A 15,407-nucleotide genomic window follows, 5' to 3' on the forward strand; every position below is an offset into this window, starting at 1 on the left:
TGGCCATAAAATATGCTAACTTTGCTGCTTCTTTGTCCCTACATCTTGTGATCATGGTCATTATTTCGGCATTAGACTTATCATTCCCTAAAACAGCTCACTTGAATTGCGTCCTTGACAGTGACGCAAAGCTGAGAGGTTTCTCTCCTCTAGCTAGACTCCATGATAGCCAGTTGGCATCGGAGGAGTCCATCAAATCCCCTGACTTACTTGCAAGCTCCAGGAAGGATCTGGTCCTCTTGCACCCATAATTATCAGACGGTGGTGATGCTTACAGCGATATCAGGAAGTGCTGGAGCTCTGTCCCCATTTATGAACATGTGCACCAAATATATTGCTGTGTTGGAGGGAACCAGGGCCTCTGTTGGAGACCCAGAGTATTTCCCGATATTGATACTAGGTTATATTCAGCCAGCCACTGCCCTAGTGTAAATTAATCATCTATGATGCCCACACTCACTATTGCCTCCTCCTCCTCCATGAAGGTAGCACTAACTAAGGCCTGCTTGAGTCTACCCTGTAAACTGTATCTCCTCTCCTATGTGTCATGTCCCCACATAGAAAGCAGCCTCGTGGGGCTGTTGTGGTGGGTGCCCGTCTAGCCAGGTGTCAGGGATTTTCCTTTGTGATTTTGGGGTCATTTCTTGGGGTGAGAGCCTGTGCTCTTGCGCTCCATGTGTTTACTTTTATCAATTGCCTTCTCATCTGATTTAGATGTGGTTTCTTGAGCATTTCACTTGGACATGATATTCTAGTCCACTAAATGCTGGTGGAACTCCATCTCACAATTGTTGAGAATATTCTCACATACAATAAAATTAAACATGCCCTCAAATGTCTCTACTTGGTTATCTGTAAACCATCCATTCAGATATTTCAAGGATTCATGCATAACCAACTTTAAATTTGACCTCCTTTTTTGGTGAGCTATCTAAAGCTCTTGATGTACTGCTTGGGGTTATTGTAGATCTTTCTTAGGATCGCTGCCTTTTTTTTTAAATAAATGGGACTCTCCTAAGCAGCACATTGAATGAAGATGTCAGTTCCAGCAGACGGTTCATGAGAGCTGAACCCACAACTCTTCTTCCACATTCTTTATGCAGAAGGCGAGCTCCAGTCCATCAAACAAATCAATGATGCAATTTCCCATCTCATAAGGGAGGACTAAATCCTTGGGGATGTGACGCCTAGGCTTTCCTTGGGTGCCAACACTAGAGGGAGTCTCTTTCTCAGTGGAAGTGCTCAGAGCTTCTCTTTGACTTTCAATTTTCATTTTGCGTACTAGCACAAAATCTCACTGCTTTTGCTTTCCTAGAGCAGCAGCAGCCCTCTGCTTCTGTCTGTCCAGAGCAGAAGCGTCGCTCAGCTGCTTGGATTGCAAGCCAACTTTCTTTCTTCAAGGTAGCGCTCCCTATCTATTAGGCCTTCTCCAGGGTCGCTCCACCGACACCTAACGGAAACCCTTGACCTTATTTGAAGCATGGGACCTGACCGAGGCATGGGACCAGTGGAACCTCTGAGAAACTACACTAGCTGCTCTCTGGGAGGAATGGTGTGAGATGTCATTACTGTCGCCTTTACCATGTCAAATATTCTATGTATTTTAATTTTGGCATAAGCACGTGTGACATGCCATTCTCACATCCCCATTTATACACCCCTTTATACAACCCTTCCCACCACAATTATGGACAAGGAACGTAATTAGAAATAATAATGTAACTTCAACCAACTTGCTCTGCAGGCTTACACCATGTAGAGCAATACAAGGCTATGTACAGCAAATCCCAAAGTCTTTTCATAAATCTCATTATTGTCTGTCCATGCCAGCTTTCACTCTTAATTCAAACAGTCTTCTTATAAATATATTGTATTCCAAAAGATACTAGGCATTATAATTATTCCAATAAATACTTTGATCTCAGAAACACAACTCTAATTCAATAACAACATTGCAGTTTATCGGCCAGTGCATTCATATTACAAGGAAACCCATCAACCCACTTTTCAGAAAACAATTCTTTTCTCCAATCAGACAGATATGGTATCAGCAAAAATGATTGAATATAACATTTAATATGCATTAACAACAGATTTACTTCCCTACATAGGTGTGAGTTACTGAATATGTATAGGCTATGTGCAAGCACTTGACCGTAGACAATGCTCAACTTACTTTAGCAACTGTTGGTTTAAATTCACAAATGCGCTCAGTGATTTATTTACCCTATTCAGAACTCATATGTATACTATGTTATCAAAATACATGGGTGCAGCTTTCTCAAAACATGTAAGTGTGGCTTTTACTACACATGAGTCTGATACTTGCATCCTTTACGTGTGTGTGTGTGTGTGTGTGTGTGTGTGTGTGTGTAACTGTGCATACAGCCATCACTTGAGCTTTGAATTCACATGTGTGTATGTGCTGTTTTCAAGCTATTTATGTGTGCAACTTTCAACCTATGTATTTCTGCATAACCTTAATGCATCTGTGTGTGTGTTTTCAGCATGCATATCTGTTCAGTCTGAAAATATACTATTCCCCTGTAAGTTGTACAATTTTAAAGGTCCTCCTTTCAATCACTGTACAAGGTTTCTGTTTGTGTGTTATAGATAAGGGAATGTAGGGGTTTGCTCCTCACAAAATTCTTTAAAAAATCAAATTAATTCTTTATACTCGTTTTTGTTGGGCCAACATCTGATCTATGACCATAGCTTCCCCAGGCTACATGAATGCATGATATCATCTAGCCAATAGTATTTTGCAGCAATACTATAAACCAAGATGATTCTGGACTGGCTTAAACCACTAACTATATTTGAAACAGAACTTAACTTTATAAGAGAATTTAACAGTTAATGTGGGGATCGTATCTTTATTTTGTAAAAATTGTATTATACAATTCAATCAAAAAAAAAAAAAAAGAGAATTTAACATTAAAGTGGCACTGAAATGCTTTCAGTTTTACATTTTGTTTTTCAGTACAATGTGGATTGGTCCATAAAGAAACAACATCTCACTTTGTATTCAATGCAGAAAAGGTTACACAGGGCACTGATGTATCAGCACTGGTGTTCCTGTTTTCAAATTGCATTCCTCAAGTTCCCTTATCTTTATCTCCCAGATTTCTCCCAGGTCAATCTATATGGACACTTTGGGATTGACTGGGGCTTGATTTACTTTTAAGATGTGACTTCTGATTTTGGAGAGTCAGCCAGGGATAAAGTCTGCCAAAAATCATTCCTTCTGAAAACCATCTGTTCATGTGGCTTTTTGGAAATCAATGTCCAAACATAGACTTGTCATCCTTCTCTCAGTAGATTGGGTTCCTTCTCTCAATGGACTGTCCTCCTTCTCTCCTAGTGGCAATCCCCCATTCTCATCTCCCTATATTCCATAATCTTTCATCCACATGATAATACTTTTTCTGACCTATGTACATGCCATTGTGTATCTCTCTGTCTCCACCTATGTTTTGTGACAGAAGTGTCGCTTTCCAATCCCATGAACAGTAAGAAGGGACAGAAGACCACTCTTATTACAGACAAGCTCATTTCTTCTTTATACTCTAATTTCTGATTAAAATATGCTAAATTAGGAAAACTAACTTTTTCAAAGTGTACATTAAGGTGCACATTTAGACATTAAAAAGATTTTGTTATGACAAAATTTGGCACAGTTACACATTTTTGCCCTTTTTTGCCCATTCAAAAAGTGGCGAGGTATGTATGTTTTTATATATTCTGATATATGTTACTTCTATCTAAAACATATACACACTTTGTGTCAATCAGAGCGTGCATTGGGATGCAGAAGTCAATTTAGTAATTACACATTTAAATGTGAGATTTTCCTTCATGTTAGAATGAATCATGTTATCTAGTGTGAAGTTTCTGATGTTTTCTTGTAGGTGGTGGTAGTGTTAGTGCCTCGCCTACTTACTGCTTTTCCATGATAAAATATATATTCAATGCATGTGTGATCAGATGTTTTTGCTGATAATGCGAAAAATACATATACAAACACATGCATAATTATAGATAAGTGAAGCATGCAAACCATAATTTACCAAAAGAATGCATATAGAAGCACATGCATAGTAATAAATATGTGCTAATAAATTCGTACAAAAGAATATACAGACAAGCATGCGAAACGTAACCTTCAAGAATTTGCATTACATACAAAACAAAATAAGATGCAGACATGCCTAACGTCCAAATGCATAATTTCATACACAAGCATTGTGCGCATGTATACTTTAATAGCGCTACACCTATACTGTACCTATATGTATACTCATGGGTCTGGAATAACGCTGCAACACTGCAACTATGCACGCATGCGTAATGCCAAATGCATGATGAATATTAAACATTTCAGTTGAAAATGGTGTCCAGTACTGCGGCAAAGTAAGCATCCTTTACAAACTCATACACATGTAATCTTGTGTAGTCTTGGGAGGAAATGTCAACAACAACAACTCCTTTAGAGCTTTCAGTGGAGCCAGGTTAGTAAATGATTTTTATAAAAATCCCCTTTTACCAGTGACTGCAACTACTGCTCAAATGTGAACATTGCGAATAATAAAACCTACCCTTTTATTTACTTATTTTATAATGCAATATAGCAATACATATAAATTATAAATACAACTTTAAATCGTAATGTACTATGAATTTTTGGACGAGTCAATAAGCTTCATATGCTGCAAAGCTTCAATAAGTGTGTATGCAAAATTCAGTTATGTTTGAAATGCTAGGTACAAATGAAAGCAAATGCAGCCATTAGCGTACTGTTACTAGCACTATATAGAAAATATCAATCCGAATGTAGGCACTAGTGTACTACGAATAGGACTAGATAGAAATTGTTAATACAAATGTAAGCAGTAGCATCTAATGCTCCTACAATTATAACGCACAGGAGTGTACAGTAAACAGTCGGAGATTGTATATTAAGAAGTGTCCTTACAATTATAATTTACAAGTGTGTATAATAAACACTAAAAACAGCATGTTTGTAATAGTAGATAAAAAGTAATATGAATGTAGGCATTAGCGTACTGGTAATAGCACTATGTAAAAAATGTCAACATGAATGTAAACAACAGCATCAAAAGTCCTTACAATTATAACAAACAGGTGTGTACAGTAAAAAAGTACTCGTCAGCAAACGCAACACAATATTCATTCATGTTTGGGCTCACTTGAGTTAAGAGGGAAATCTTTCCAGTTTAAATGTGATGAACAAGCAGTCATTAATTGAAGCAGTCAGTGACAGGATCGGGAGGAAGACAGAAGTTTGTTGACCATGGGCATGCAGTATTGACAGGGATGTGGAGCCTTATGTAATGGCGGCAATTGATATTCCGGTTATGCAACCTCCTGTACAAAGAGGTGTGGATTGACCAGGAGGGATGCGCACTGGCTCCCCATTAAGGCCAGAATCCTCTTCAAAATGCTCTGTGTCACTCACAAATGCATTACCAAGAACGCCCCCAGTTATCTCAACAATGTCATCTCACACAGCAGAGCTATCAGAACTTTAAGATCCAACACCAGCACCCAACTAGCGGTTCCTCGCTTCAAGAGATCCAGGGCAGGGAGCAGCAGTTTTCCAGTAGCGGCACCCAAAATCTGGAACTCTCTTCCCATTCTCACCAGAAAAGAGCCTTCACATCAGTGTTTCAAGAAATCGATTAAAACTGGGCGCTTCAATAAATTCTAAGTAAGTATCAGACCCTGCAGTCCCTCCACAATTTCCATCCTGTTGTATTATTTGGACTACCCTGTAAAGTCGCAACCGAATTAGGCAGCGAGCCTGTATGTATATATACTATAACTTACTATGTATTGTACTGTAACATTGTTTCTACCCTGTAACCAGACGTAAGCCCTCTGTAACCTACGCCATGATACCTCCGGGTTTGGGCGTATAACAAATGCAATAAATAAATAATAAATAAAGAAATCTTTGCAAGAATCTCTCCTATTCTCAAATGGTGGTGCTGTCCCCCGATGCCAGATTGGAACTCCTATGGTGGCTCAAGCATATGACCGCCTGGAATGGCAAGGCAATCTTTGGTCCGCCTCCTGACGTTGTTCTAGAATCCGATGCCAGCAGGGCAGGTTGGGGGCCAGGATAGGTCAGGTTTCCACTGGAAAGAAATGGTCAGCTCAAGAGAAATGTCTTCATATAACTTGTCTCGCTGGTGGGCTCTTTTGCAGTCAGGAGCCTCCTCAAGGATCAAGGGAATTGTTGTGTCCTTCTTCGGATGGGCAATGTGTCAGCGGTTCGCTACATAAACAACCTGGGGGGAACCTGCTTAAAGGCCTTAGCGGATCTAGCGACAGAGTTTTGGCACTTTTGTTTGGACAGGAACATCCTCCTAAAGGCAGAGTATCTCCCAGGGGCCAGCAATGTTGTGGCGACTGGAACTCCAGGTATCTTCAGGACAGGAGCAATTGGATGCTGGACAGGACAATCTTTGCCAAGATCCTAGCGCTCTGGGTGCAATTGAGGTAGACCTCTTTTCCTCTCATCTCCACTGTCAGGTTCCTCTCTTTTATAGTTGGAGACCCGATCCCTTGGCTTTGGTGACCGACGCCTTTTTCCAAGATTGGTCGGGTCCCCTCTCCTATGCCTTTCCTCCGTTCACCATGATTGCCGGAGCCCTGGTGCAAGTGCGCAGGCAGTCTGCGACGTTGGTAATAGTAACATCCCTTTGGCCCTCTCAGGTGTGGTTTCCTGCTCTCCTGGAGTTAGCGGTGGATATCCCTCGTCTTCTCCCTCTCCACCCTCGGCTCCTAACGGACCCGGAGGTTCTCCCTCACGACCTGGTGCTTCGGGGGCATCTCTCCCTTATGGCTTGGAAGATGTCCGCTCTTCCTGGTGCTTCCAGGGACTTTTGTAGTACTCTATCGGTGTCATCAAGGATTCCTGGGCAGCCTCCACCAAGTCAGGCTATTCCTCAGCATGGAGCCGCTGGGTGGGCTGGTGTTTGGCTATGCACCTCAATCCCATTTCTGCTCCTCCTGTAGAGGTAGTTAATTTTTTGGTTGAATTGTTCAAAGAAGGGAAGGCTTATAGAACCATTAATGGGTCCAGATCAGCCATTTCGGCCGGTCACGTGCTCGTTAAAGGAGAGCCAGTGGGTAGGCACTTTTTGGTGAGGAAGGCCCTAAGTCTATTCGCATTAAGATCCCTCCTAAGGCTAGATATTCAGTTCTTTGGGATGTCAATAGGGTCTTGCATTTGTTTCTCTCTTGGCCCCATAATCACGATCTATCCTTGCAGCAGCTTTTCTCTAAGTTGACCATGCTTCTGTGTCTCATTTCAGTTAAAAGAGTGTCAGATATTAGAGCTCTGGATGTTGATAATAAAATGTTCTCCCCGCAAGGGGTAAACTTCTTTATGTCTAGAAGGACGAAATTTATGATTTCTTCCATTTCGTATCCAGCATTTCCAGAAAACATTAAACTGTGTGTTGTAAAATGTTTAAAATGTTTTGAGTTGAAGACAGAGGGGCTTAGACCTCCGGGTACCTCTCAGCTGCTTATTTCCTACAGGAAACCCTATAAACCTATTTGCTCCCCCAACTTGGCCAGATGGATTAGATGGGTCAGGAAGCAAGCAGGGATTGATATTTCTTCCTTCGGGGCACACTCAGTAAGAGGGGCTATGGCTTCTAAAGCAGCTTTCCTGGGGGGTGGTCTTGAACAGATTTTGAAAGCAGCTGATTGGTCCAGCGAGTCCACATACAAGACATTTTATCATAAGCGTATTGGTCATATGACACTTAATGTGATGCAAGGGCTTTGAACTTGCATAATATAAAGCCTCCTGTCTTGACATAGAATGATTAATCCCCCTCACTAGCGTGAGAGGGGGTTTAGATTCTATTAAAGACAAGGAGGTGAGTATTATCCCACCTACCCACCCTATGTGTTTTGTTTTACATGCAGCTTCCGGATGAGGAGATCCAGGCAAGAAGGTTTCTCGAGGGACCCGGACAGTGTGGCATAAAAGGATCCCAGAGTTGGTCATCCATTGGACTGTTCGAGTTACTGTTTCTCTTTGGGATGGCGTTGTGGTGCAGCTACAGAAGAGGAGTTGCTATTAGAGGAGTGGACTTATATGGGGTGGGTCTTTCCTCATTGGTTACTGGCAGGGCTTGACCTGGCCTCCATCTTGGACTTGGATTCCTCCCTTTGGTTCTACTGGAATACCGTGTTTTACCAGTTTAACTTGTTAATACTTGTTTTGTTTTAATTCAAAATGTTTTTCTTTGCTGCTATCGTGTCAGTAGTAAAGATACTCGCCTCCTTGTCTTTAATAGAATCTAAACCCCAATCACATTAATGAGGGGGATAAATCATTGACATTGCTAGTATTTCTGTGATGACACTTTTTGTATATGCATTTAAATGTGTCTTTTTTTCTCATGTATTGTTGCGAACAAATGAAATATGATTGCTTTGCACACTTTGGCCCGGCACATTCAATATGAGGAATTCAGTTCCTATGTGAATATATCTATGGTGAATATGATAATGGTTATCATGACCTATGACGCGCGTGTGTTAAAGATATGATATTGTCCTGATCTTCGTAGGCATTTCGAGACCCATCAGGTAATGTGTTACAGTAAAAATTATGACATTTTATATTTATCAAGTGTCCCTATAATTAGAATGTACAAGTGTGTACAATAAACATTAAGATGAACTTGTTTGATATGCTACATGAAACAGAAATGAATGTACACACTTTCGTACTATTTATATCACTATCTTAATAACATACATGCCAACATCCCGAGGCATCAGGGAGGGAGATTTCATACATGCCAACCCTCCCGATTTAGGCAGGATACTCCTGATTTTTAGGTGAAAAATATTGCTATTTTTCACAGTCTCCCGCCTAAAATAACTCTAGCCCCAATGCATTCCTATGGGGAAATATGCGTCTCCTGATTTCCCTGTGGAAAATCTCCCTCCCAAGTGCATCTGAATGTTGGCATGTATGAGATTTCGTCTGTGAAATCGGGAAACATAAAGTTTCCCATTGGAATGACTTGGGGCTGGGATTATTTTAGGCGGGAGAACGTGAAAAATAGCAACATTTTTCACAGAAGAATCGGGATTCTCCCGCCTAAATCGGGAGGGTTGGCGTCCATGTAATAATGTTAATACAAATGTAAGCAGTAGCACCAAATGTCCTTCCAATTATACAATACAGGTGTATACAGTAAACAGTACTACATTTTACATTTAACAATTGCCCTTACAATTCTATGGCAAAACAGGAGGCTCCTATTATGCATTACAGTAGCAGAGAAAAAACTTTTACAAACAAAAAGGTTTGAAAACAGAACTAAATAGAGTTCAATGTCAATGCAAGGGGGGACTCCCCAATCCATCATGTAGGACTGGTCATGCCCTGCAGGAGACCAATGAGCAAGGACCCTCCTCTATATAAATCCTTTACTCCAATCCCAACTCCTCTTTCTTTGCGGCTGACACCACAGCTAAGTCACTCCTAATTTAGTTGTGCATTACATGTTAGTCAGTAGTAGGCCTTGATAGTACATTAGCCTTAAATGTAAATGTATTTTGTAAATGTATTTTGTAAATATGTAATTTATGGTACCTTTCATGTTGTAAGAGAGTTTCCTGCTTTGGTATCTTTGTTTCTGGGTGGCCGCATGTGGCCGTTGCTATTTATTGATGGTGTTGTGTTAGAATGTTGGGCACCTCTGAGCGTGTTTATATAACTACTGTTGTATTTTTTTCATTCAAACATGCCCTGAGTGAGCGTATCTGAACGACACGCGCGAGTCTGACAGAAGCTTCTGCTTCAGACCCGGCCCGCGTGGCCTTCATTTAATTTAACACGCTCGTGGCTGAGTGTTCTGCAGCGACGCGCAACGCTCTGTCAGATGCTTATGCTTCAGACCCGGCACGCACGGCTCTCTCTTTGCATTAACACGTGGCTGAGTGTATTTGCAGCACACCGGTCTGAAGCAGAGGCTTCTGCTTCAGACCAGGCGCGCGCGGCCTTAACCCCCGCCCTCATTTAGTTTCACACGCTCTGTCATTGAGGAATTGGCAGCGCACATGCCGCTGGAATCCTTAAAGGGCGCTGCTGCCCTCTATAGCACGGACCTCTATGATTGAACGCCTCTTGGGCATTATTATGCTGAATTATTTTATTTATATTACGTTATGTATTTTTATATATATGTGGTGGATTTAGCCCGACTGCATGTGGACCTTAATTGTTTTTGAAGTGTAGGGAAAAGCTTCTGCTTCAGCCCAGAAGCCAGTTAGCTCAATGGTAAGGCTGCAGGGTTCCCATGCAGGAGCACCTGGATTCTCTTCCCGCTGTGTCCAGTGTACACATATGTGTATTGATATTTATATGTACATATATGTACATATATGTATACATGTATTACAGGTATATGGGTTGAAATTGATATATTTCTCAGTTTATATTGGGCTGATGTGGCCCCTAGGGGACCCTCGCGTATGGAAACAAGGCACAATCACCACACACGAACTGATACGCCATACACAAGGTTAATTCCCAAAAACTAGGGTTTATTGCAAAGCAAATAGTCTCAGTTGGCCTACTGGGTCTCACGTCCCACAACGTGTGTCTCCAGACCCCGAGGGACACAAGAGAGCCAGAATTTTACAACCGTTACATATATACAAAGCGAACATCTTGCTATCAGTAATGACATATTCAATACCGCCCATAATGTATTTCCTTTGAAATGGATTCGATGATTGACAATTGTGACGAATATGACACCTTCAGACATTCATTTAGCAACAGTTTGCAATTTGCAGACCTGCAGACATGATTCTTTGTTTTAGAGAACACACTGCTCCTGTTCTTACAAGCAAGCTGCGTGCAGGGGAGAGACACATTCCAGGCCTTCCTATCTTCTAGTCTCTATTTGTGTGGTACGGGTCATCTCACTCTCCAGGGCTCTACAGGGTTCAGTGAAGGGGGGCCATAAAAGAGAGCATAATTCAAGCCATTAATTGTTCATTTCTACCATATCAGCGAGACTAGCTGGCACCTGCGTAGTGATTAAATGCCTTGTTGCTTACTTCCAAGGACTTATGAGGGAGGAGGCCGGGCATTGCTGTCTGGATTGCCTGCGTTGTGTTTCAACATGTGTCTTGTGGCCTTGCTCTATGCATGAGCAACAATGAAATAAGGGAATAGAATAAGCTTACAGCAAAGCAGTTTAAACAGAAAGCAAGAAGCGAAAATTAGACAAAATAGCGAATTCTATTCCATCAAAATGGACGCACTTTGGTCATGCTTATGAATCTGTATTACTAACACCGAACATATGAGGCGGTTGGTCTTCGGCCAACAGAATACATTGCTTATGTTATGGGAGGGGTATTTTCTGGACTTACACACCCTCCTTTTGGCCTATTTTGGAGTGTCATCAATCTAATCCCTTTTTCCTCCAACGCCATATTGTATAATATATCCGTTGTCCCATTTATTGTTTTCTCTAATATTCTGGACAGTTGTCTTATGTTATAGGAGTTTATTACTTTGGCCCCAAAACGGTATAAATGATTTTGCTATGTCTTCCGCGATCAATCCTCCTTCTTCATCTCGCCCTGGCCTTGATCTGGACACTTTGGCTATATCTGCTGTTTTTGAAAGAAACACTCCCGGGAACAGAAGCCCCAAGTAACAAGTACCTCCCCAGTTTCTAGGTAACCAGGGATAAGCTTTTTTTCCACATATGAAATAAACAGGGTCACCTACATACACTGGTTCTTCCTCTCTGTCAAGGAATGCTATACTCATACATCTAGTGAATGTCCCCACTGAATAGGAGCCCTTCTTTTTTAGGCAAAAGGGAACAGAGCGTGGACTGTAGTTTACTGTATAGGAGGGGGGCACTGTATCTTTATTTGCTTCTAGGTTCATATGAAACGTGATTACAGATGATTTATATGGCACAAATAATCTATCTTGTGGCATAACTACTGGTGTTATCAATCGTGTTTTATGAAATATAGAGCAACCTACAGGTTTCATAATTATCTCCTCAAATTCATTCATCTTTGTTCTATCTAATTGATCCGTTTCACTTTTGTTCCATTTCCCATAATACAATGCGCTTAAGGATGCATAGCATGCAGAACTCAATGGCAGTGGCTGCACATACCAACCTATTCCCTTATCACCATGCTGTGGTAAGTGAGCACACACCCAACAATTGTTTTTTCTCAGAATTGAGTGTCACAGGTTTCGCCCTTTCTCACCTGCTTTCGCTGTTTGATGGATGCCGTTGTAGAAGTTTTCTTCCTTATGGTTCGGGTCTTGTACAAGCCCGCTCGGCCGTCTTCAGCTTCCAGTGTTCGTTCAACTTCTTGTCCGGGATCGATAGTAAACTCCAGGAAATCCAGGAAAAATAAGGAAAAGCACTCGGAGGCGGGTGCAGGGATTCCGGGATTAGGTTGGGTAAGAAGGAGAAGGGATAGAATGAAGCAAGGGTCTGGGAACCATGAAAGCAACAAAGTTCAGAGAAAGCGAACTACGGAGCACACGTCTAGCCACAGCTAACAGTAGCGTTGAGATGCGCGGAAGTGCGGGGGAGTGGCTATTTTATCGAGCGTGCTGCAATGAACGTGAAGGCTGGCAGGCAACATTCAGTGTTTGCGACCATGTTGGTAGTACAACAGAGTGCAAGCCCCGACGTGACAGGGACCAGGAGGCCCAGAAGGGGCGTGTCCGATGGGTCATGACATTGAGAGTGTCATATTCATTATTAGCAGTAATGTGTTATTTCCATATCCTTCCCTGTGTCTCTCTTCCATTGGGGACAGAGTATAAGTAATTACATGGACCGGGCTTTCAGTGGCGGAAATATTTCTAATTGGCAAGAACACTTCTAATGGGTGTATTACTTCTAAGTACCACAATACCAGTACTGTCATCGGTGCTAATATACTCATAACGCACATGACTATCATTAGGATCAGCATGCAATTTTTTCGGCAATCTTTTTTCTGTAACCTTGCAGTCTCTACAGTTAGCTCATTATCAGCAGTGGTGCAGGAGGGGGCAAAAGCTGGTGCAGGCATTTTTCTCTCGTGTTCCTTCTTCTCCAACAATGTTCGTTGTGAATATCTCTTATCGTTGCACTTGTTCTAATGTTAACAAGTTTAGGAATGTCAACGAAGTGTTTTGCCAGTTCTCAGCAGCCTGGATTGCTATATGTTGGGCAAGATTTATGTGCTTCTGCACATTGCTCAAAGAACTCCAGAGCAGTTATCAATTGCCTTTATACCATATGAGCCCCTCTTGTCCGTGAGGGGTGATCTACACATGGATTTTTTTTTTCACAGATAGCACCGGGGAGCCGCCTTGCTGAGCTGTCGGATTTGCATAACCCTCCCTCCGCTCTCCCCTAGGCCTCCGGTTCCCACTTCATCCGTCATGATAACAGAGGCAACAAAGATCAATAAAATGAAGATTTGATCACTCCTTCTTTCGAGGCCGTAAATTATACCGCCTTGCTCCTGGTACTGTGTGATCAATGAATAGTGCAGGTGCACTTCCAGACTCAGGCTCAGAGTCCACCTGCGGCGCAACGAAAGATGATGGGCGCCAAAGTGCTGATACAGGCTTCGTGTCAGCCAGCAGTGATGCAGTGAACTCGCTTTATGGGGATGCGCTGCTAAGTGTGACCATAACAAGACAGTGCTTTCTTTACAAATCTTCTCTGTATCCGCAGCAATTAATAAATCATCTGTATATTGTAACAATACACAACCTGCCGGTAGTTCTAACATATCTAGCTGTTCTTTCGATGCCCTGCTATAAATACTCGGACTCTCTGTATAGCCTTGTGGAATGCGCGTGAATGTAAATGACTGTCCTCCTAACGTGAAAGCAAACAAGTATCTGCTATCCTTGTGTACTGGAATGCTGAAAAATGCATTCTTAAGGTCTATCACACTAAAATATTCTGCCGAGGCGGGTATCATTGTCAAAATCGTGGTGACGTCTGGGACCAATGGGAATTGAGGGTCAACCACTTTGTTTAATGCGCGTAAATCAATTATGAAACAATACGGTATCTCATTACCTCCTTTCTTATACACTGGGAGAATGGGACTGTTACATGTGCTGCCTGTAATCTCTTCAATCACCTTCAGTTTTACCAAATCTGAAACAATACATTTCAATGCTTTTTCTCCCACCATTGAAATCTTAAATTGAGGAATACGTGGCAACGTTACTCCTCCTTCAAAACAATTTTTACTGGCTCTATTTTCAAGCATCCCACATCATTGTCATTCATTGCCCATATGCAAGCTGGTACTTCACTCAACTCCCCCGGCAAAGGTTTGGACAAAAATTCAGACACTGGTATATTCTGTGGCGAAATTGTCAAGAACACTCCATCAGGAGTGCAATGGATAACTGCTCTCAGTTTTTTCAACAAATTTAATCCTAAAAGATTCTCCCCACAATTTTCTGTTAAGAGAAATGGACAATATTCAGTAAATGGACCTAACGTTACTGGTACTGATTGGGACACTGGATTGATTACTTGGCGTACCTGCGAACCCTACTGAAATATTCCTTTGCCCTGACAGCAGTATTTCCGGAACTAAGTGGTGGTCTATTGAGCACTTTTATGCACCTGTGTCTACGAGAAAGCTGTGCTCTCTATTCCCGACTTTCATTTGTACGTAGGGTCCTTTTTGATTCACAGGAATAGACACTGGTTCCGACCCCTGTCTTGGGCTGTCCTATTGAGGAAACAACACATCATCCGATGTGTAGTCGCTACTATAATATGTATTGGGTTGTGTGTCAAAAATATTTGGGTTGTGTGTCAAAAACATTTCCGCCCCTGCCTTTATTTCGCTCACTTTGATTTTGGTTATAAGGAATCTGACTTTGATATTGGCTCTGATTCTGAGTGCCATTTCCTTGATTATTCTGGTGTTGGTGCATATTATTATTTCTATTCTGTCCATTTGTTCCCGGGTGTCCCCTGTGCGGTCTTCTCTGACCATACCCATTCCTATTTTGCAAGTGCGGACACTGCGCTCGCCAATGACCCTCTTCTCTACTATACGGACACTGATTTAATCCAAGAGGCCCTCCATGCATATTGGAATTACTTCTCCCTTGCTCATTTCCTCTCCCTCTATTGTGTCCCGCCACCTGCTGAAGTAACACCCTCATTTTCAAATTTACCCTATCCTTCGCCTCTTTCTCTTTCTCTGTGTTCACTCTATTCTCATAATACTGGGCCATGTGCAATACTTCACTCAATGATTTTGCTTGCCATGCACTTTCTGATGTCATTATTAAGTTTTGAATTGGCGGTATTAAC

This window comes from Ambystoma mexicanum, unplaced genomic scaffold (genome assembly GCF_040938575.1).
Source record: "Ambystoma mexicanum isolate Mex_15411 unplaced genomic scaffold, UKY_AmexF1_1 Mex_scaf60, whole genome shotgun sequence".
NCBI classification, from domain to species: domain Eukaryota; kingdom Metazoa; phylum Chordata; class Amphibia; order Caudata; family Ambystomatidae; genus Ambystoma; species Ambystoma mexicanum.